Source organism: Mugil cephalus, chromosome 14 (assembly GCF_022458985.1).
Source record: "Mugil cephalus isolate CIBA_MC_2020 chromosome 14, CIBA_Mcephalus_1.1, whole genome shotgun sequence".
Lineage (NCBI taxonomy): Eukaryota > Metazoa > Chordata > Actinopteri > Mugiliformes > Mugilidae > Mugil > Mugil cephalus.
The window spans coordinates 24,001,612-24,026,149 of NC_061783.1; the positions used below are offsets into that span (position 1 = coordinate 24,001,612).

At 39.8% G+C, this 24,538-nt stretch overlaps 1 protein-coding gene across 2 annotated transcripts in view; it reads left to right on the top strand.

Annotated features, from left to right (window-relative positions):
- Positions 1-24,538, top strand: part of LOC125019923 — a 268,060-nt gene that overhangs the window by 241,924 nt on the left and 1,598 nt on the right. The gene's annotated exons all lie outside the window — the stretch shown is intronic.

The following is a 24,538-nucleotide window of genomic DNA, read 5'->3' on the forward strand; positions in this document are numbered from 1 at the left end:
GATCAAATTATTGTAGGATACTGTTATATTACATCTAATCTAATATAGCCTACAGCCTTTTTAAATAAAATAATGCCATTAAAACAACTAATAAGAGCACATTTCTGTAACTTTAAGCATTATTATTCATATTATAATGTTAATTTGCCATCTTTATGGGTAATTTCATTATTTTAAAATGTAAAATGTTTGTAATTAAACATTAAAAACAACGTAAAACAATAAAATATCCATTTGATGTTTTCTAAAATTAACAGTAAATTCTTGCAATCTAACCAAATATCTAGTTTTTCAACAGTTTTTTGACGTGTTTTGGAAGATTAATCACATTATTTTGTGTCATATACTGTTGTATTACATCAAATATAAATTATTATACAATCTCTTCCCATAAAATAATGTAATTAAAACCGATTAATAACAGCACATTTCTGTAAATTTAAGCATTATTGTTCGTAATACATTTATTTACCATATTTCTAGGTGATTTAATTGTGTTTCCAGTGTAGTTTTATCTTTGAATCTTTTATTTTTCTTCTCATCTAGACACATTTATTAGGGCAGACCTGGGCATTTTACGGCCCGCGGGTCACATACGGCCCTTTGGGCATTCCTGTCTGGTCCGCGGTCCGTCAGTCATAAGCACAAATGAACAAGTATTTATGCTGTGCATACAATACGACTGTGTTGCTTTTATTTTGAGCCATGATGTATTATTTACGTCATGGCACTGTTAGAATCTGCGTTCGTTAATTCTTCAAGAAGGATGATTGAAACAGCTTCTTGCCATATATATTTACCCTTAAAAGCTTGAACAGATCGGTGGCATCCGTCAAAGTGGCCGATTTTGAATTACCGTAACTCACAGTTGTTTGCGCTATTGACAATATTCAAAGTATGGCTAAACACTGGGAAGTTGTGCTTTTGTCTGGAAGATCTTCGTGACATCTCAAGGGTATAACTAACTTCGTTTTTACCAACAAATTTCTCCAAACATTTCTCTCTTGCTGGAGCTTCGCGTTCGTTGTTCCCCAACCTACAGCCGACAGCAGCGGTGCGTCACCTTTACCGTAATGGCAGTCTTTTTTCCCAGAAAGCGCAACTTGAATTTTGTCCATCGGGAAGTTACGGTAAATCAAATACCAAAAGCTTCTCTTTTTGGGCAGACGGACATTCAGGTCATTCAGGCTGTAGGCTGGAGCCTCGGTGTGTTAATCCATGTTTTGATAGGTCTTATAGTTTTTGACAAATCACTGTTCAATGACCATGATCTTATTCGAAAAATCTCGTTTTAGAGTGCGGAATGTTGGTACTTTGAGACACTTTGTGTGAAATAACCTGAAATTTTTCTCTTTCCACGCTCGTCCCGGCCACAACTTACACACTAGACACATAGTTTTTTCTACAGTTGTAGCCAAACTTGTATCTCTCACAATGTGCTCAGCAAAGCAGTGAGACGTACAGAATTTAAACTGCGAGCCTCTGTTCGCGGTAAAGTACCTGTCTGCTCTCCATTCACTCCAATGCAAAGATTTTCTGAGAGACGGAGAAGGACCTTTGTATTTAACTCGTGAATGTGTCCAAAATATTTACTCCTGGAGGACAAAAAACAGTCTTCAGGAAGGTCTTACAACGCCCACGGGCTGCTTGTTTTTCTGATAGGAGCTACGGTTTTGTCACAGTGAGCCCAAATGTGAGACCAGTGAAAAGGGGGCAAATCTAGCTCTTTTCTGTGTCCCAGCTCTGCGCGCTTCCGTCGTCATTGACGACCACTGAGTTGCCACGGCAACCCCTGACCCTCAGGCCTGGGCCACAGCTGAGACCAGCTGGTTATGCCAATTTGCACAAAAATAAAGTGATTCTTGTTCTCATGTGCAGACGAGGTGGAACAGTAGCCTCTACATGCCGCAGAGCTTACAGGAACAAAAACGGGCTCTCAGTGTCTTGCAGCTGAGCGCACTCTACCAGCAACACTGACAGCCACCCAGTGGGAGCTGATGAAGAAGACAGCTGATGTGCTAGCCCCCTTTGAAGAGTTGACCAGGGACGTGAGCAGGGAGACTGCAACTGCAGCTGATGTGATCCCTGCCATAACAGGTAATTTGTATTTTTATTTATTATTTTATATTGTGACATTTATTGATATTGTTTGAAAGAAACCATCATTACATTCATTCATTCATTCATTCATTCATTTATTAGCCCTCAGACGTGTTCTGTCTTGGGAGGAGGACGATGACCAGGGAATCAAAACCCTGAAGAGGACTCTCCTGGAGGCTGTGGAGAAGCACTTTGCTAATGTTGAAACTGAGCCACTCTTCTACATTGTCACTCTACTAGATCCCAGATACAAAGATGGGCAAGTATAGTAAAATTAAAATGCACTCTTTGTACATCATGTTCATATCAAGTCATCACCAGACACCAGGATTAGGCCAATTTATTTTTTATTTCCTTTTTAATTTAAATTTGGTTCTGTGGTTAGATTTTTAATTGTTTATTAATTGAGTACATGTGTAAGGCAGTTGCCTAACTGAAGAGCTGTGCTATGTGTTGTCTGCTATCTTATGTTGTTGTTTTGAATTGTGTGTTACATTTATCTATTTTTAGCTTCTTCACAAAGTTTGTCAACTTGACACTTGCAAAGGAACATCTCATCCAGGAGGTGGCAAAGATAGAGGGGGCGAGGGTGTCCAGTGCAGTCCCAGATCAAACAGTGGCTTTAGCAGACCCAATGAGCAAGGCACCACGGCGTGAATCATGCAGCTGCCTGGAAATCCTAAAAGAGAGGCAGTCACAGGCTCGGTCTGTGAGTAGCACATCGGCAGAAGTGCAGGAGAAAATCGTGTCCTATAAAAAGACGTGTCCTTACCGAGGTGTCACACAAGGAACATCTCATGATGAGTAAAAGCAGAAAAACTCTGTCAAGACCTTCACAACCTTATTGTTGCTAAACATTCTGATGGCGTTGGTTCCAGAAGGATTTCTAAACTTCTCTTTCTGACAGAGGAGTGAAATAATTATCAGAAGAGTTGCAGGGAGACAAGGACCAGAAATTAGCAGGTACAATAGTTCCAAAGAAAACAATAAGCAGCGCACTCAGCAGCCACGGCCTGTATGCAAGCTCACCACCAAGACTCCATGTCTGAAGAAAAATCAAGCTCATTTAAAGTTTGCTGCACAACGTTTGGACAAGCCTGTAAAATACGGGGAGAACATAGTCTGGTCAGATGAGAGCAAAACTGAACTCTTTGGATGCTATAACACACACCATGTCTGGAGGACACAATGCACATCAGCCCAGAAACACCATACGACAGTGAAGTCTGGAGGTGGAACATCACGGTGTGGGGCTGTTTTTCTACATATGCTACTGGCAAACTTCATATAACTGAAGGGAGGATGAATGAAAACATGTACCGAGACGTTCTTGATAAAAATCTGCTGCCATCGACCAGAATGATTAAGATGAAACGAGGGTGGACGTTTCAGTAAGACACTGATCCCAAACACAGAGCCAAGGAAACTCTCCACCAGCTTCAGATAAAGAACATAAAGCTGCTAGAACGGCCCAGCCAATCAGCTGACTGGAATCCACCTGGACGTCTATGGACAGAACTAAAACTCAGAGCTGATAGAAGAGGCTTCAAGAACCTTCATGATCTAAAGACTGTTTGTGAGGAAGAACCTCAGCAGCATGAGACTAGTTTCTCCAAACAGGAGGCGTCTGGAAGCTTCATCATCAACAAAGGCTTTTCTAGTATTAAATAAATATCAGTAAGTGTGTTCAAGACTTTTTCCCTCCGTTATTTTACATTATTACACATAACTTCATTTCTGAACTCATTGGTTTTGGTTTCTTTCTATGTGGATTATTTGTTACCAGCACCTGGTGAAAATTTCATGTCAATGTCACTTATGTTGACTGTGAAACACTGTGATGTGTTCAATACTTATTTTACCTGCTGTGTGTGTGAGATAGGAGTGTGCACGTGCATGTATGTTGGTGTGTAACTAAAAATAAATTAATAGAAAAAAAGGGAGGAAGAGGAAAAATAAGAAGAAACGTGCAGAATAACAATAGTTCCTCCTCGGTGCGTTGCCTCGTCGCTGTTCTACTGTCCCAGGTTCAAGCTCCTCAATCTTTTCATTGAAGTTGAACATTTTCTTTGATTTGTGTTGTAGCTTTAAGTCATTAAGGGGAAATCGCGGGTCCTGAAGACGGACCAGTTGAGAACTGGTCTAAAGGACTCCATTCCTCAACGGATCAGCACAATATTATAAAGGTGGTCATAATGTTATGGCTGATCGGTGTGTGTGTTCCATCATGAGTCTGAAGAACATCAGAGCTAAAACACTGCGATCAGTGTGTCTCAGTGTGGACATGAGTATTATGGGATGTGGACAGTTGTAGTTCCTGACAGTGGCCACTGGAGGGCAGTGATCTTCATAGTTTCTCTGTGGCCATTAAACTGACATCATGCAGTTCATCGTTTCACCACCAGAGGGAGACAAAGCTCCATCACAGCTCAGTTCATTGACTCATGTTTTGAATGTTTCTTTAGTTTGAGATGAGAAAGTTTTTACTGAGGGACTCAAAGTTAATTCACTAATATAAACCAGTAAAAAATAAAGATATACTTCCTCCCACTCCTTTTCATTATTGAATCAGATTATGTGTATTTTTTATTCTGTGTTATTTCTGTGTTAAATGTTTTTATTTTTTAACGTGTTGAATAAGGGCAACTGGACTTATTGATGATTATTGTTTGCTTTTAACGTGTTCAAACTAAACTAAAATTAAACTAAATGAATAACAAGTGTTTATTAGAGTCTTCATTGGTTTGATCTCTCTCCTCCTCTTCCTCTGGTTGTTTCCTGTTTGCTGCTTCAGTCTCAAAGGAAGCAGAATAAAAAGAAGTAGACGATGGAGACTGGACGTCATCATGTTTCTGTTTCTCAGCTCAACCTGATGGAGTCCAGAGTCTGAACTCGGTTAATCATCCACAATAATCAGTAGTAATTAGAACAACACTGATCAGACGAAACAAAACGATGTGATCAGACACAAGTTTACACAAAAATCAACCAACTATTATCAAATCTGCTGGAAATGGAACAGAAGAAGAAGAAGAAGTTTCCTCCATCTTTGTCTCAGACCCTGAATTCATTCAGAAGAAGAAGAAGATATTTGGTTTCTAGAACTTATCAGTCAAACCTTTAACTTTCTACTTTAACTCAGATAAACTGAAATCATTGTATTTGTTCCTAAACACCTGAGAGAGACACTGTCTGGAATTAATTTAATCATTTTAATTTTATTTTAATTATTTTATTTTTAATCTGATTCAAGACTGAAACTCACAGTAAGTTGCTGGATGTTATACAAGAAATATTAATTAAGAATTAAACCAAGCTAATAATGATCCTCATTTTCTATTTTATTTTGCTAGATAATATTTAAATTTTATTTTAGTCTTATTTTATCTTTATTTTTACTTGTGGTTTTAATAGTGTTTTTTAGGTGCAACTAAGCTACTGTGACCAAGGGATTTCCCTTGTGGATCATTAAAGTCTAAATCAATCTAATCATTTTTTTTATTCTTTGCCAAAACAAGCCCAAAGAGGCGAAATGTATGCCATAAGAAAGCCAAAATGATTTGCTATGTGGGGTTGAGTCACTTTTTCATTTTTTTTTTTAATTATTTTTTAAATACAATACATACAATACAAACATGAACAACAAAGAAGACATAAAAAATGTGTATTTGTGTGTGTGTGTGTGTGCGTGTGTGTGTGTGTGTGTGTGTGTTTGTGTGTGTGTGTGTGTGCAGATGTACGTGTGGGACCTATCACAATCTGCATGTTCACCAGTCAACACAACAACACAGGAACAATAATAATCATCACATTGTTATCCATACTATAGCAAGGATATACAATGAACACACGAAGCAAAACAACGCCTCCATCAATAAGCAGCAAACAAAGAAAGCAATAATGATAATAAACAAAACAAACAAAACCAACAGACACATACAAAACAACCAACAATTATAGCGACAACAACCACTGAAAGTGAAGGACAGTGAAAGACAGTGGAGGGGGAGGAGGAAGGATTTGTTTGATTTGTTTATTCAGTCTATTCCTAATCACTTCAATGTGGTTTCCAGGGCCTGCCTGAGGGCCCCGCCCCCCACAGGGGCCCGCGTGTTTTTTTTTGTATTTGTGAATGAATGTAGTGCATTAAAAACAGGGCTTATGTGTGATGCATTAAAAAACAAGATGGAGGCTGCCGTGCCCGCCGCCTGCATGCGAGCCTTCCAGGGCAGAGAGGGGAAGGGCCAGAGGCTGGGAGCAGCCAAGACACCCCAGGCAAGGGTCCATCGGGTGCGTCCCCACGGGGACCCGAGGCCTTAATATTAGCAGGTAGCAAATATAGTCATAGTAATAGTAACCATCATATTTATATCTGTCGTTCCTCCTCCCCCTCATTTGCTATAGGGTTAGTTGGTTATTATAATAATAATAATGATAATAATAATAACAACAATAATAATGGAGATAGCATTAACAATAACGACAGCAAGGAATTATTGGAGAGAGGCAGTGGAAGGAGAAAAATAAGAGAAAACAATAAACAAATAAATAAAAATAAAAAGATTTAAAAAAATGGAGAGGAACATTGCTATACTATAATTAATTAGTGAAGATACTATCTACATAAAACAATATAATACAATAACTGGAGCTACAGGTATGTTTTTGTAGCAAGATGCAGAGACTTGATGTAATGACATTGATGCTTCTAGTGGAATTGGCTTTCAGGCATCATGAGGGACTGTTTTGTGAAGAGAAAATGAGTGGTGACCAAATAGAGATTCTTTTGCAAGGTGTTGATTGAAGTCTTCCATTGAGATGTAGTCGGATAAGAGATTTTTCCAGTGAGCTATGTTTATGTTGTGTTTGGACTTCCAGTTCATGAGGATAGTTTTCTTGGCGATGGTTAAGGCCACCAGTAGGAGTTTATTGTTTGGGTTTGTCAGGTTTGACGCAGAGGTGTCACCAAGTAGGCAGAGGGAGGGAGACAGGGGGATATGGCAACCCAAGAAAACAGGAAGTGATTTGGTGACCTCGCTCCAGAATTGTTCGACAGGTGTGCAGTGCCAGAATGCATGAAGGTAAGTGTCTGGTTTGTTTTACAGGCAGTTTGTGCAGATTTCTGATGTGGATCCCATTTTGCCAGTTTCTGTCCTGTGTAGTGAATCCTGTGAAGTATTTTATATTGTATAAGTTGTAGATTTGCATTTCTAGACATGGAGTAAATGTTTCTCCAGATGTGGTTCCAGAAGTCAGCATCAGGTGCAATTGCCAGATCTTTTTCCCACTTTGATGTAGGTATGGATAGAGTTGTGTCAGATTGTAAAAAGATTTGATATATTCTTGAAAGGACTTTCTTTTTTGTATGGATGTTAATCAGGTTCAAAATTGGTGGCGGTAAATCTAAGTTAATGGTTTTATGTTGTATTTTGCTTGAATTGATGATCTGAGTTGAAGGTATTCCAGAAACTGCTTGCTCCTGATGCTGTACTCCTGGACCAAGTGAGGAAACGGGGCCAGTGTGTTGTTATGTATTATGTGTTCTAAGTGTGTTATGTCTTTTTGTGAAAGTGGAAGTGGTATGAATTTGGAAGGTGCCAATGATGAGTTTGTGATTTTGTGGAATTTCCACCAGGCTGTCAGAGCTGCTGAAATATATAACATTCTAAAACATTGATGTTGTTTGATCGTCTGACTGAGGAATGGGAGATCTGAGATAGTGATGTTATCGCAAGTTGCCCGTTCTATGTCTAACAAGTGCTGTCTGATTGATGAAGGTTGATCCGTTTTAGAATGTATTGTAGTTTGTTTGCCAGGTAGTAATTATATAGGTTTGGTGCTGAAAGTCCTCTGTGTGTCTTTGGCTTCTGTAAGATTGTGAGTTTGATTCTTGGTTTATTTTTCCAGTAGAATTTTGTTATAATCGAATCTAGTGATTTAAACCATGATGTGCTGGGTTGACATGGAATCATTGTGAATAGATAAGTTATTTTGGGAAGTGTTGTCATTTTAATCAGTGCTATACGACCTAATAATGAAGGTGGTAAGTTCATCCAGGGGAGGAGACTATCTGATACTGATTTCAGTAAAGGTGTGTAATTTAGACTAAGTAACTCTGACAGCCTGGGGGAAATGTTAATACCCAGATGTGTGATGTGATTCGTGCATATAGGAATGGAAAGTGTCTGGGTTGCCATACCCCCGCTGTTGCTGTATAGTGGGAGAACTGAGGATTTTTGCCAGTTAATTCAGTATTCAGAGATGTTAGAAAATGATTCAATGGTTTTAATTGTCTCTTGGAGGGATATGTGGGGGTTTTGTAAGAAAAGTAAGATATCATCTGCAGAAAGGCTGATTTTGTGGTGTATGTTGTGTGGCTGAATTCCCTTGATGTTGGAATTTTGGCGTATGGCTGTGGCTAGGGGTTCAATGAATATTGTAAACAGGAAGGGAGAGAGTGGGCATCCTTGCCTAGTCCTCCTGTGAAGTGTGAAAGGTTGTGAAGTTAGTCCCCTGGTGATAACGGTGGCTGAAGGTGCTGTACATAAATTTTTTATCCAGTTAATAAATGATTCCCCAAAGCCAAATTTATACATAGTTGATATGAGAAATGACCGGTTAACCCTGTCAAATGCCTTTTCTGCATCTAGTGTAGTAATGATGGTTTGTACATGGTGCTTGGAGGAGATGTTGTAGAGTCTGCGTGTGTTGTTGGAGGAGTGTCTGCCTTTAATGAAACCGGTCTGGTCAGGATGGATTATGGATGGCAGCACTTTTTCTAGTCTGTATGCAAGTGCTTTGGTGACAATTTTGATGTCGGCGTTTATGAGAGAGATTGGACGGTAGCTTGAGGGTAGGAATGGGTCTTTGGTTTGAGAATCACTGAAATTATGGCTGTATTCATTGTTGGTGGCAATTTTGCGGTTCGTTTTATTTCAATAATAAGTCTTGTGAAGAGTTGGGCGAGAATGGGCCAGAAGTGCTTATAGAACTCAGCAGGGAAGCCGTCAGGTCCAGGTGATTTGTTGTTAGGCATGAGTTCGATAGCATGGAATAATTCTTCTGTAGTCAATGGATCTTCAAGTATGGCAGATTGATCGGGAGAAAGTTGTGGTATAGTGACATCATTAAAAAAAGAGTTGACCTGGTCTTGAGCAGGGTTTATTTCAGATGAATATAGTTTTGTATAAAAGTCTTTAAAGATTTTATTGATTTCCAGTGGTGCTTGTGTTGACTTCCCTGCTGAGTCCTTGATGTGGGGGATGGACGTTTTTTCTTTGTTTGCTCTGATTAAGTTTGCTAAGAATTTTCCAGATTTGTTGCTATGATGAAATTGTTCTTGTCGGAGTCAGTGTACGAGGAATTTGGTTTTCTTATTTATTATATCATTTAATTGTGATTTGTATTTCCTGAGCTCACTCTGTATATCTTCTGCTGGATTATTCATAATAATATTGTCAAGGTGTGTGATTTTTTGTTCCAGTCTAGTTTCCTTCTTCCTGTTCCTTTTTTTTGTTGTGAGTGGAAAATGAAATGATGATGCCTCTTAAGACTGCTTTACCTGTTTCCCATAGAAGTGATGGAGATGACTTTGGGGAATCATTTATTTCTAGGAAGGATGCCCACTCCTTTTTAATGAGCTTGTCGAAGTCTGGATTACTGAGGAGCGATGTGTTGAAGCGCCATCTGGGGCTAGATTTAGGTAGACTGAGTCTCTGCCATGTGAATGTTACTGGTGCGTGGTCACTGATGGTTATAGGATGAATTTTGGAATCTATGATATGTGGGATTATTGAGTTACTAGTAAGGAAGTAGTCGATTCGTGAAAATGATTGGTGAACTGGTGAAAAGAACAAATATTGTTTTGAGGATGGGTGTTGTACACGTCAACCATCGCCAGGACCAGTATGACTCATGAACTGTTTTATTGTGTCTGTTTATTGCTAGTTTCGTTTATATGTGGTGTTACTTCTGTCTATTGATGGGTTAATGACTGTGTTAAAGTCTCCTCCTATTATTATGGGACTATTTGAGTTGGCGATAATGGAGGAGAAGAAGTTATTGAAAAAGGATGGGTTATCAGAATTTGGTCCATAAATATTGCCGATTGTTAGTGGTTTGTTATTGATTGTAATATTTATTATAATGAAACGTCCTTCCGGGTCAGTAATAGTGGAGTTGTGAATGAATGAGATTTGGTTATGTATCAATGTAGCTACTCCTCTTTGCTTTGTATTGTAGTGGGCTGAGAATACTTGGTTAAATTGTGGTGATAGTAGCTAGTTATAGTCTGTTTTGGAGAGATGAGTTTCCTGTAATAAACATGTGTCTGCTTTTAACTTTATTAATTGGTTGAATATTTTGTTTTTCTTTGCCTGAGAACCAATTCCATGGATATTCCAAGTAACAAACTTTAGCTGAGGCAACATAGTAACATGGGTTATATATATTTTTTTTAAAACAGTTGTTAAAATTCATCTCTATGAGCGTGTGAATGTGAGCGTGTGTGTGTGTGTGCGTGTGTAGAAACAAAAAGGAAAGAGAGAAAAAAACGGCAATAATAACAATAAACAACACATGGGGAGAAAAAACAAGACAAAAGAAACCTGAAAGTAAATGTGAGAAAAAGCATATGGTAGGTACTGTACAGTGAGACTTTAGCATAATATTTAATACAAGTGGACCCTGGTTATTTTATTTAAGTGTAACATTTAAGTAGAGGGAGAGAGAGAGGGGAACTGCAGAGTCTGATGAAAAGTTTTATGGTTGTGTGATGGAGGGTGAGATTTAGAAAAGCCAGGGGGTTATGTCCTTATCTTTGAATAATTGACCATCAATGTAAAGTTTGTCCGTTGTTATGACTGCTCGCTTACCTTCCTTCATCATCTGCTTGCGGATGGGGAATAGCTGCTTGCGTCTGTGGTTGATTTCTGTTGGATACTGGTTGTTGAGTCCGTAGTCCGTTCCTTGGAGTTGTCTGCCTTGTCGTTGGACCAGTTCTTTTGGTTGAAGTGCTTGAATTTTGTGATGATGGGCCGGGGTCGGGTGGTGTTGGAGTGTTTTTGTCCCAGACGGTGAACGCGGTGAAAGGTGATGTTGTTGACGGTGTCCGTGGGAAGTTGCAGTTGTTTAATCATGAAGTCCCTGATTGTTTTTTCGGGTTCGTCTGTGTGTGGTTCTGGAATGCCGGTAAAAATCAAATTGTCCCTCATGCTGTGCATCTGCAAGTCCAGGATGGTTTCTTTCATGATTTTATTTTCTGCGGTGACTGTAGCGAGTTGGGAGGTGACGGAGGAAAGTTGGGAAGACATCGTTGTTGCAGCTTGTTGAAGTGATTTATTTTCATGTGCGAGTGAGTCGATCTGTTGTTGGCTGTATTCCAGGCTGTGTTGGAGGTTTTGAAATTCTTTGTGGAGGACTTCGATGAGTGCCACTCTGCCATCCAGTCCGGTGAGTTTATTCTCAATAGATATTAGCATGTCTTTAACCGGTGCAGCACGGTTGTGTCGGTGATGAAGGTGATGAAGTAGAGATGGGTGAAGCTGGTGAGTTGGGTGTGTGTGGTTTTTTGGCTTTTTGAGAGCGTCCCATGTTGCAGAGTCGGTTGTAACAATCGTCAATGTATGTCTCAAGGTTTTCCAGGTCTGCGGCGTAATCCGGTTTATTGAGTGAGAAATGAAAAAAAGAACAAAAAGAAGATGAAATAAATGAAAAGTTTGTTTATGCTCAGGTGTAACGCAGGTGTCTAGCAGCAGGCCGCCATGTTGCGTGTACGCACGGTCTCGCGAGAGTTTGTGGTCACAGTTCAAGGTTCAAGGCTAAATGAAAGTTCAAGGTTTTTCTCTCAAACCTCTGCTCCTCTAATCTGCCCAGCAACAGCAAACTAATAATCTGATTGGCTCCTGCAGACAGGATAAAGTGAAAGTTTAAATGAGAACGGAATCAGCTTTTCATTCAACATGTTGCTGCTGGTGTTTGTAGTTGTTCTGGGGACAGTAGTGACGGTAAACGACAGTAAGTCACTGTTTTATGAACTTTTGATGAGAGTCGAGTTAAAAACGAAACTAAATCATTTAAGCTGTTGAACATTTAAAGTAATGACAGCGTGACAGCGTGTGTGAACTCGTCTGAAACCTTTGTCTTCCCACGCTCGTCCCCGCCACAATTTACATGGTAGACACATGTTCTTTTCCACAGTTGTAGACAAACTTGTTGTGTCTCTCGCAATGTGCTCGGTGAAGCAGTGAGACGTACAGAATTTAAACTGTGAGCCTCTGTTCACGGTCATGTCCCTGTCTGCTCTCCAACAAAGGAGAGTAACGACTTTGAGGAAAAACAAATAAATTAAATATAGATATCAACGTCAAAGCTCAAATCTATCTGGTACTACATTGTTTATGTGATAAGATTTAAATGATCCAAACTGCACATTTGTGAAATTTAACACTTCTGCTTATTCATGTTCTCTAACCGCTAGCCGATCTCGCAGGCCAAGCCGAATGTATACGAACATGGTCAAATTTTCACGAGCATGTATTTGACAGGATGTGACGTCACCAGGAAGCGCCGGATCCTAGGGCCTAACATATCTGACACCGTATGGCAGGGGTCCCCAAACTTTTTCCTGTAAGGGGCGACATAACTTTTCCCTTCTCTGATGGGGGGCCGGGGTCACCCTAAACCTAACAGAAAAAGTGTGATGATTGCAAGAGTGCCTAAACGTAAAAATGTATTGTTTTCCAGAGAGCACAATCAAATAACCCTTTCTGGATTCTTCACAGAACAAAAGTCAGGAAATAAATAATAACACTATTAATAAAATAAATAACAACCAAATAACCCTCTCTGGGTTTTTCACGGAAAAAAAGTCCATGGAACATAAACTTTCTGTTGTGCCGTGCACAATCTTAACAAGTCCAAGTTCAGCTTAGTTTTCAGAGCAGAATCTCTTACTTAAATGGCTCATATGAGCAGGCACTCAAAGCTCTTGTGTTCCTTCCTTATAATCCTTTTGTAGGTTCCAATAGCTTGTAGACGTCGCTGTTTGCAGCTCTCTCTCTCATCAACTTCCCTGTGAGCAAGCAGGTTGAGAAACTGAACTAAGTGATACGGCACCTACACAGCACAACCAGTACCACTACCAGTATGGTTGTGGAGATGGGTTTATCCCAGTAGATTTTATTTTTATTTTTATACTCAGAATGACTCATTCAAGTCAGAAAAGTGAGCTTACCTTTGTACGTTCATCAGTGTGAACCGTGCGCCTGCATCTGGCTGGTGAGAAGTTGAATGTCAGGTTCCATTCTAGTTACTGCCAGTCTGATAGACTCACGGCATTAAAGACATCTTTCTTCTCGGGACACACCTCCTCCGCGACAGCTTTCATGCATTTCTTGACAAAATCTCCATCAGTGAAAGGTTAACCGCTGCTTGCTATCAGTTGAGCAACCCGAAAGCTGGCCCAAACAGATGACTGGTTCAGCTGAGCTTGGCGTACAAATGTATTCTGCTGAGCTAACAGTCCACTTTTCAGCTTTGAGAGTTTGTCTGCTTGCATTTGGCCTTGCAAGCTATCATACGGTCTCCGCAGATTGTAAAAGTCACAAGTCAAACAGCTGGATTCAACGTTTGCAAAACGAGTATCTCAAGGGTTGTTCTGTTTTTGTTTTGGCGCAGCAAATCAGGTGTGTAGCCTAGAGTCTTAAGAAGCCATGTGGAACTTCTACCTACATTATTCTAGTGGAGATGCTATTATATGTTAATTCATAAAATTATTTATTCCAGCTTTGCATTGTCATTGAGGTATAATGTGACTGTTCTGTTTATACACTGAAATTATTTAATTTCATTTAAATATTTGCACCAAGTTGCACTTTTATTTCAAACATTAGAATGGTGCAGCTGGTGCAGTGTTTACTGTGATGTTTTTAGATGTCAGTATCAAGCAAATTACATTCACGTATTATCAACAACTTTTAGAGTGACAAAAACAGACGGATCAGTATCGGCTGATCCTCAAGGCTGCAGTATCAGTATCGGATGCGAAAAAGTGGTATCGAGCCAATGTCTAATTTTCAGACTGGCATAAAATCCTGAAAGGTATTGAAACTTTGGTAGTTTTGAGCAGGTCTGTAGTAGGGCTGGACAATTATGGAAAAAATAATAATCACGATTATTTTGATTGATATTGAAATCGCGATTAATAAACACGATTATTTATTTTTATTATTTCTTTTTAAGTATTTATTGAACCACCAAAACTCAACTTTAAATTTAACTCTTTGTACCATAATTGTCATAGCTTCCATAATCTCGCTGTCGCCATGAGCCGGTGGGTTATGGAGTGGCTGTAAAGACTGTCCTCAATGGAGGACTGTGTTGCTGTGACTGAAGTTGACGCGCTTTTTTGGGTCGTTTGCTCCTTCAAGACTTTGTCATAGACACTTTATGGCAGAACTTTAAATGGTTAAATAAATCTGTCATTGCTTTGAGGTGCAGACACGACGACACGACAAACTTTGCAAACAATCTCCTTCTGCTCCTCGTCTGGATCCAATTTGAATCCAAAATGTCTCCATATGATCGATGCTGTCCTACCTTTCTTTTAACTAAAGGCTCAGGTTGCTTTCTGCCATGTTGTCAATCGCTCATTCCTCAACTGATCCGCACGCTGCACGCCACAAAGGTGTGTTCACGGTGCTTTTACAGCGCAGGAACATAAATACATGCCGCATGGCACATTAATCGTGTTTCTTCGATTACAGTGTTTCTATGATTGTGAGAAGCCAAAATCGAAATTGCAATCAAAATTCGACGAATTGTCCAGCCCTAGTCTGAAGTTGTTGAAACAAAAGTCGAAAAGAATATTGAAGTATGAGAATTTTATGGCTGTTCTTTATGTGTGTACATTTTTTGCCACAAAGGTGTCCAGAGGAGTATAAATGACGTGAGTTTAAGACACTGGATTTGAAACCTGCAGAAATTCAAGCCACAAGCTGTAACACAGAGAAAATGATCATTAAATAAAAACAAAAAATTAAAAAAAATTTACAAAATGCCTCTAGAGGACATAATGATTAAAAACAAAACTAAATCACTTTACTTGTTAGACATTTAAAATAGGTTTAGTTAGAGGGAGGCAACGCAACGCAATAAAAATGTAATGCATAAATGTTTTTTTTTTTTTACTTTCACTGGATCAGATCTTTTCAACAACTTCACCCCTGTCCATAGATATAAAATTAATTATAATCTTTAAAGATTTTTTATGTTCTTTTTTGTCATGAGAACACCTTTTTTTCAGTGGGAATAACACAAAATATGCAACATTTTGAAAAATAAGGTGCAAAGTGAAATATTTGTGATGAAGATATTACAGCCTTGACCATGTCAATAATTGATATATAGGTGTATTAGGGGTGCGACGGTTCACAAAATCCATGGTTTTCGTTTCGGATCAGCATACGTTGATTGTTGGGAAAATCAATCATGTCTTGTATATTTAGATCAAAACTGAAAGAATGACGCAGTCTGACATCTGATACATCATTGTTATAGTCTGAGGTTAAATGTAGCTGAGATTCTGGCACTGCAAGAGAGGAGACATTGCTAGTTCCAACATGTGTTTCATTTATTTGGCAAACAAAGTTATCTTTAACAAAGAAGCATAGGCTCCATCAGCACTAGACATTAGGTCCCTTTGTCTGAAATGAACTCAAAAACAATGTTGATATGTTTCAGTTCCCTGATAATCAGTACTTAATGGAAAACAGTTTTTTCCACTTGAACTTAAAGTGCAGTGTTTGAAATACAAATATCAAAGAAATGTGGCTGGATTTCTTATCAAACGTAAACCGCCATTGTGTTAACTAAAATAACAAAATAAATAATCCAGATTATCAAGTCATCAATATGCAGCATAAACCAAATTATACCATGGTCTGGGTGAATCCTTCACTCTGATTGGCTGCGGGGTGTACATAGGGGATAATGGACACCCATAAAGACGTTCCGGTCAAATTGCCTGATGACAGTTCTAAATCTTTGCGCTGGCTCAAACGCTTTGGTTACCATGGCAACAGACACAGACTCTGTCCAGTCGACCAAGGAAGGAGGAGAATACACAGTGCTGACAGTGTTAGGAGTCTGAGAGCCGCCATTAATCACCTCTTAAGAGACGTAAACATCATTAGGACACGGTGTTCAAGACAAGTAATGCTGTTTTCAAGGTGATGCCGAAGCGCTACAAGAAGACTGGGAAAGACACCAGCTTCCACCACCCTCGTATCCCTGAGTAGGAACTTGAAGAAATCAGAAGTTCATCTTTCTTGCAATAAAAACGATTTAGGAAACTATCTGTGGACTCTGGATATTTCGCATGATCCTCTGGACACACACCACGCAAGTGCACTGGCCTCTGAAATTTGTATCACGTAATGTAACATTAAATAGTCCGCTCAACCGCTTCTTGTAAAACAACATTAACATATTAATAATTGACCTGATATTTATTTATTTCGTAAGTGGCCATGGTATATGCGGGTTAGTGCCCTTCCAGGTGTCCATTATCTGAAATTTATGGACTTCAAGGAAGCGAATCCTCCGCGTCGTCCATTAATTTCAGATAATGGACACCTCGTTGGACATGTGAAGGAGGATACTTTCCTCTCCTTCAGCCCAGGATCTTTATACTGTTTGGAAAGGATAGTTCACCTACGCACAAATCACGCGACAATTTCTCACGTTTTGGATATTTATTTGGTTCAAAGAGAATAGATATTGATTTCAGCGCTGAGGCTTTGGTCAGTTCACCTTAGGGGTAAAAAGAACCAAAAGCTCCACTTCAGGGACGTACAGTGACCTTATTCTACCTAGACCCCTAAGACAATGGGGAGGAGTCCTGCCTCTCATGTGTCAGTGAGTTTCTATGTGTAGCTTCATTAGCTTCATCTGGTATCCAGCATGTGAGATATTAGGGTGTGATGTGTCCTAATCTGTGAGCAGCTGTAGCAAAGCGAAAGACGATTGATATGGTGAGATAGCGTAAGTAACATTCTACTTGATTCTTCCCAAGGTTATACACAGGCTGAAGGCCTCATTAACCCCTTTAAACCCAACAAGTATTAACCCTTACCCAACACACCTCTTTGCGCTGCTAATTGTCTCACTGGGATGATGTCCCCGCAGATGAGCTGACATGTTGGTTGTGTTTCCATTAGTATAATCAGCACGTGTTGTACAATACTTGCACACTGTCGCACTTTTGTGAACAGCTTTCTTACCGGCGTCATCGTAGGTCACTCCAAATGCAAAGTGATCCCACACTGCAGACCTATAAAGTGTTGCAGGCGCATCTTCTAACACTGCCTCTTTCCCACTCATCATACCCACACAAGTCTCCACTGACTGGTATCTGTCTCTCTACTATCTGCTACAGTTGGGCGGATCGATCCTAATATCGATAATATTGATATCAACGCTGGGATTGATATTGAACGATACTCGTGTAAAAAGATCGATACTCAAGCGTTTTTGGGTTTTTTTTCTCTCCCGCACGCACTGACTGCTGCGCACGCGGATTCATCGAAGTATACTCTCTGTCTGTAAGAGTAGCGCTGCGTTGCGTCACACAGCACGGAGCAGCGCACCTTCCCCCTCTGGTATTTTGTTGTTGCATCGTCATGTGGGTCAGCGGTGCCAGCCATGCAGGTAGGCTCAGCCTGGCCCGCCCACACAGCGCTCCCCTCGACCCCTCGAGTCGTCACGTCACACTAGGAGAGAGACACCGGAGTATCGAAATGGTTGAAAGGAAGAGAAGCGCCGTTTGGCTTTATTTTATTGCAGAAGATGAAACTACAGCCAGCTGTATAGTTTGCAACAGGACTATTAAATATGAAAAACTATCGGTGATACTGGCCCTGCATTTACTTGGTATGGGATCGATCCCAAAATTCCCGGTATCACCCACCTCTACTATCTGAGGTTTGTGTCCTCATCCCACCCCTTCCCTTCCGTGGAGAGAGGTAATTCAGAAATGACTGCTTCCAAAATAAAAATAAATAGCCTATTTTAATGTTCAGCTCTATGCCAAACCTGTAACCTGTTAGCTGTGATATCGGAAGTCTGAAATATCTAAGTTTCTAGAGTTTTCGTGAAAACCGGTGTTTTTTATTTATGAAGCTAGGAGAATGTGTCCTAACTAAAAAACAAAGGACCTAAAAATAGTAATATATTGAATGTTAGGATGTACATTTTGCAAGTTAGAGTTACAATATGATCTACAGTTGTTTTTGTATAAACTGAGAGTTAATTAAATGGTTAATTGTCAATTGAATATTTCCTCAAATGAAATAGTTTGACCGAAATAATAATGAAACGATGCAGGGAGAGGCAAAAAACACAGTGGGCTTATTTGAAGCATCCACCTTATAATATTATCATAATATATTATAAATCACAAAATATCACAAAATATGACTACATAAAAATGTATGTTGACAAACATCAACAGTAATGTAGAAATGGTGGTTAGTGTTCATGTTATTTGCATCAAAATTAATCTGTTGTGCAAAGTGTAAATGTGACTCTACAAGAAGACTGATGGAGTTCATTATGAGGACGTCAGTGTTATAAACTGATCATATGTGGTGACATTGGTCTGTATCATGCTGCTACGTAGCCTCCCTCCAAACATCACCTCATCTTTTCTGCTTCCAGCTCAACCTCGGGTGGAAATGCCTTCAGACATCGTCAGTGTTGGTACAGAGACTGATAATCACAGGACTTTAACGTGTAGAGCCACAGGCTTCAACACATCAGACATCATCCTGAACATCAAGAAGAATGGCTTTGTTCTGACTAAAAAGGACGGAGTAAAGACTTCACGAGTTGAACCACACCAGGGCACCTACTGGAGAAGAGACTATGTGATTGTTCCTCAGTCTGAAGTGTCTGATTACAGCTGTGAAGTTGTTCATGCTGCATCCAGGTTTCGTGTTGAGAAGTTTTGGGGTAAGAAAGTTTTTCTAGTTTTTATCATTTGTCGTAGTTTTTATTTACTTTAGAATATAGTAGAATACATGTAGATTGTCCAACAGGTCTCTGGATTATTAGTTCTGATGTGAAAAATAAATTTTCTTCTGTTGTAATTCTCCTATTTTAATTCATAGCGAGTCTGTAACACATTCAAGCTGCAGTGTTGTTTGTATGGAGGACCAACCCTGCCATAATGAATTAAATTAAAATAAATAATAAATAAACATAATACCTATAGACACATTAATAAATACCTAAATATATGCCATGGATGCTATTTAATTATTTATTTATCAATTTATTGATGTACACACTTCAACATGCACAGCGAAATGTAATGCAGCACAGGAGGCTGTCCACACTGGCTGAACTTTTTTCCTTTTGGTTGATCAGTGAGTGCATGGATCGACTGCCCATGCCTTCCTTTTCACAAGCACAAAGTAACACTGTCAGTCAGGACTATTTACTTTTTACAGTAGAAAACCTATCTCAAAACCTATTGCATTTGGCATCGTACACTCTCAGTTACTCAGGTATTTGGAGGAAGTGGTACATCACTTGATCTCGTCCATGTACCAGATGGCCAGACGCCCAGTATCTGACGTTCAACGCTTGTGTCAGTGTATGACACCAAATAGATAGATCGATAGCTCGACACACAGGGGACATGCAGGTTAGGAGAAAACAAAACAATATTAAATAATTATATAAAAATACAAAAAATATATCTTTCTTTCCGAGGACCAGTTTATTTTTTTTATGCGTTAATGTTTGTGTCTCAGTCAGATAATATTAATATATTTGCTTTTCCATTATTTACAGAGATTTTTTTTTTCAAAATAAAATTTGTAAATGATTTCAGTGTGTGTATAAGTACAGCAATACAGTGATAATGATAACTGTCATAATTTTGTTCACAATATCGTTATATCTCTATTTATATGACACAGTTCAGTTTTCGTGGTGTATGTGTTGGAAAATGGCACATTTTATACGAACACTTTCACATTCATGCTTCAACAATAGGTTATTATACAGTGGAAACTGCTTATGGTGGTCATGGATATAGTGAGCAAGCGTCATCAAAATGCTTGGGACAGAATCATTTCTATACAAATGCAGTTTAAATCATTTGCTCATAGTAATCAAGTAGTACACTTATGGTGATAATTTTGGGTCTTTTCATACATGTCAAAATGCAAACAGTGAAAGCCATCTAATGTCAAGCTCACAGAATAGATATATCTAAAGAGTACATCCATGGTTCATCCTCAAGTTAGCCTAATTAGCGTCAGCCACCACAAGCTTAACTACTATAACAACACTGAAAAGTAACCAAAGGTCCAAAAGTATTTTTTTTTTCAATTAATTTAATGTTACAGTGCAATATTAGTGGACAACACAACGTTTTAGTGACTGATCGGTTGTGACAGTAGAGGTCTGCAGCTCTGCAACAATCTCCTGGTTTGAAGTCATCAACTTTGTTGGCTCTTGCCTGCCGTTGCTGCAGCATTTCAGTTCAAACTACCTGGCTGGCTGTGAAAAAGAAGGCATGTTCAGTTGATCCGTCCACTCATGGATCAACCAATAGGCAAAAAGTTCCCCTCATCTGCATTACATTTTGTTGTGCATGCTGAAGTACGTGAATCATTAAATAAATAGCTTTTATATTTATTTATCTGTAGCTATCTTTTTATTTATTCATTTATTTATGTATTTTTAATTTTGGCAGAATTGGTCTTCCATAATGTTGTTCATGTGACATGAAATGTGATGGGCTGGAGAGTGAACCCAGTAACAAAGGAAGGGAAGCAATGGTACAGAGTCCAAAATCCAAAAATCTTTAATCAGAGCAAGGCAACAGGTCATACACAGCAGGGCAGGCAGAATCAGGCAACAAGCAGGTAAGGAGCAGGCAAAAAATCCAAAATTGAGCAGAACAAAACAGGTCATATGCCACAGGCAAAAACGGACATAAAGATGGCTGGAAAGCAAAGATGCAGGGATCTGAACCATCCATTGGTTTGAGCAGTAGGTCTCAGTCTGTTTCAGATTTTATCTGATAACGGAGCCAAACGGTACTTTAGAAACTGTGCAAGTGATTAAAGAATGAAAACATACAAACTTTGTCCAAAAACGGTGTCTTTTTATTTTAAGGGCATTTAATGAAGTGCAAGTTGAACAGAATATTATTTAAATAATGACAAATAAATGAACCAAAACAAAATGAACTTGTTCTATTGCGCATCTAGTTCCAGAAAGGCTGTAACAACAAGGGCCAAGGAAAAAAGGAACCGTACAGGCTCCATATTTTTCTTTTTCACCCTGGGACCTAGATTCAAAAAGGTGTGGTTCCAGTCACAGGAAGATCCGGATCCGTCATGGACGACAGGCAGAACTGAGCGGTTTCACACAAAAATTGGATTTGTTTAAACGTGGTCTAACAAAGGATCTGAGGGTTTATTCATACCTGTTCTGCTTAGTCCAGTTAAATCAGGCTGTGGTTAGTTTAGACCTCATATTTACATCCCTCAAGATGTGAACACTGATCTCAGTTCAAATCAGTCCAAATCAATTTAATTGTCACCACGGGGTAATTTAAAAGGTCATGACAGCAGCTTAAAGGACATACAAAACAAAACATGCCAACAATTGCACATTCAGATTAAAACTTTAAAAGTTCTGGTATTAAAAGTACATCTAGCTTTCTGTGCTCAGAATTAAGAGGCTGAATTGAGGAGCTGGATAGCCCTAGGGACAAAGGTTGTCCTCGTCCTCTGCGTCCTTCAGCCTGGACAACAGAGTCTGCGGCCAGATGGAAGCCGCTCAAATTCAGTGCACAGAATGTTGGAAGAGTCCTGTAAAGTCCTGCGTGCTGTCTTTGTTGTCTGTTGGTCACACAGGGCAGAACAGGCTGCCCAATGATTTTAGAGTAGACATTCACCATGTTCAACAGTCTCTTTTTAGGTGAGAAGGTCACCATCATCTCTTTTGTTTTATGTATGTTGAGATTAAGCACCGGGGCCACTGTGGTTCCCAGTATCATCGGTACCCATGGCACAAAACACCACTCCACAAAGTCCTTCAGGGTTGGGCCATGATGTTGTCTTTGGTCAGAGAGCAGGGATAGGAGGGCTGTGTCATCAGCAGATTTCACAAGATGACAGTGTGGCTGGTCACATCTGCAGTCATCTCTGTAAAGGATGTAGAGGAGTGGAGAGAGGGCACAGCCCTGAGGTGAGCCGGTGGAGGTGAAGAGGATGTTGTTCACCAGACCTCTGTCACCTGTTTGTAGGGAAGTCTGTAATCCACAGGGTGAGATGATGGCTGAGATTAAAGTATCTGATGAATTTCTCAGCTAGGATGTGTGGCTGCATGGTGCTGAAGGCAGATGAGAAGTCTGGAAATAGAGGCACCTGGATGGATGGTGTTTAAGATGAATATCTTGCCATCATCAACACCTCTGCCAGCCTGGAAGGCAAACTGCAGCAAGTCCATCATGGAGTTGGTTACCTTGGTGATGTGATCTCTGATAACCCTCTCCATAGTCTTCATGGTCACAGAGGTGAGAGCCATAGGTCTGAAGTTGTTCAAGGTCTTGCTGGTGCCCTTCTTAAGTCGGATTTCCATAGACGGCCTAGCTCCACACTGCCCCACACCTCACCAGCTTTTTTTAAGTACACAGTAAAGTAATGTTCCAACAACCAGTGAACGCAGGAAAATCACCGTCATGCAGTTATGAGCTTTCAAACAGAACACATGAACATAATAAAAGATAAAAACTTAGCGGAAGACTGTGCCAACGGTGTAATGGATTCAAGGCAAGCTTCCCTACCGGCGCTCCCTGGTCTGTGGCCGTATATCGCATCCATCTCCTCAGACAATTTCGGGACGTTTTGGTCAGCACCACTCGTATTGTTGTGCCCCTTGGCTGCCCGATTATTGGCCCTCATTTTTTAAAAAGTTTCTCCTTCATTTGTTTTTCTGTCCTGATAAAGCAAAATTTTGCCATCTCAGCCGCGATCCGATGGAAAACCTTGTCGTTCCGAGTCCAACTCAGCTGTATATTCACTTCTCCCAACAAGGACAGAAAAGCCCTCACCTCCGGGTTGGTCCAGAACGACAAGACTTTACAGTCATCATTTAAAAAAAATGTACCGACATGAGAGCAGAGAGTTGAAAATGAGCAGCTTTACGAGTCAAAAACAGTCATCTCTCTAGTCTAAACCAAAACACCCGGGTTTGTACGTGGCGCTGATTTTTCTTTTCTGACCAATCAGTAGTAAACAGCGTTCTATGTCACATTTTTGGCCCCAATTCACCTACTTCAGACTGACCACAGAGGAGGGACTAAAAAGTACCCAGAGAAGTATCTCTTTGGCCTTGTTCTGCCCACCTCCTAGCAATGGAAACAGCGATTTAAAGTGGTGGTGGTGCAAGGTGGTGCGGACCTAGGCCGTTAAGGAAATCCAGCTTTTGTGATAAGAATCGTTGTTGAGTGTTTCCATGTTACTGACGGTAACACATTGCTAGCTGTCTCTTTAGCATTAGCTCAGTGAATATGTGGAAGTGGGAAAAAAGCCACATCAAAGTGTGTTGACTACACAGCACGTCAATACTCAAGACGTAACACACAATCTCACAGCTCACATTACATAAAAAGGAAACAGACCCGGGGCTGGTCTCTAGAGTCTAGGTGTGAACACTGATCTGGTGTTTCTCCACCTATAGAGCTGCTCCTCATTCCTTTGGATAATGTGAACCCACAATGAGTCCCATTAAAGCCACCTACTGACCAGAAGAGGAGTTGTACTCATTGATTCATCCACTGGTAGAAATTAACACGAATAAGAAACATCTTTTTAACAGCCTTTTAAAAGATTCTGGTCCTGGAGCTAAGAACCAAACTAAACAAGAAACTTATCTGAACTAGGAGGCGAGAATTTTAATGTTGGTTCTTTCTCTCAATTACAAGAACTGTTCAGATCTCATCAGGAGACAGATTCTAGGAGCTGATCTCCAAACCTGGAAATTAGATGAATGTTGTAGAAAGTAGAAATGATCGTTCATGTGATCAGATGTGTTTCATTAAACTCTTCTTCATATTCTGATATTCTCATGTCTGGAAGCTTCACCAACGTCCTGTCTACAGAATATAAAGTTTATCTGGAGTCTCTCTGTTGGGAACTGGTTCTTTTCTGTGAATTTCCATCCACGTTATTTCAATAACAGATCAGGAATGAATCAGGATGATTCAAATGATCCAATGATTGAAATGATTCACCAACGAAGGATCTGAGGGTTCATTCACACCTGAGATGTTTAATCAGACTTGGTGTAATTCACTAGGACAGGTGTAGTTTCTTAGTTTCTCTCCAGGAGATTATTACGTCTAAAACATGTG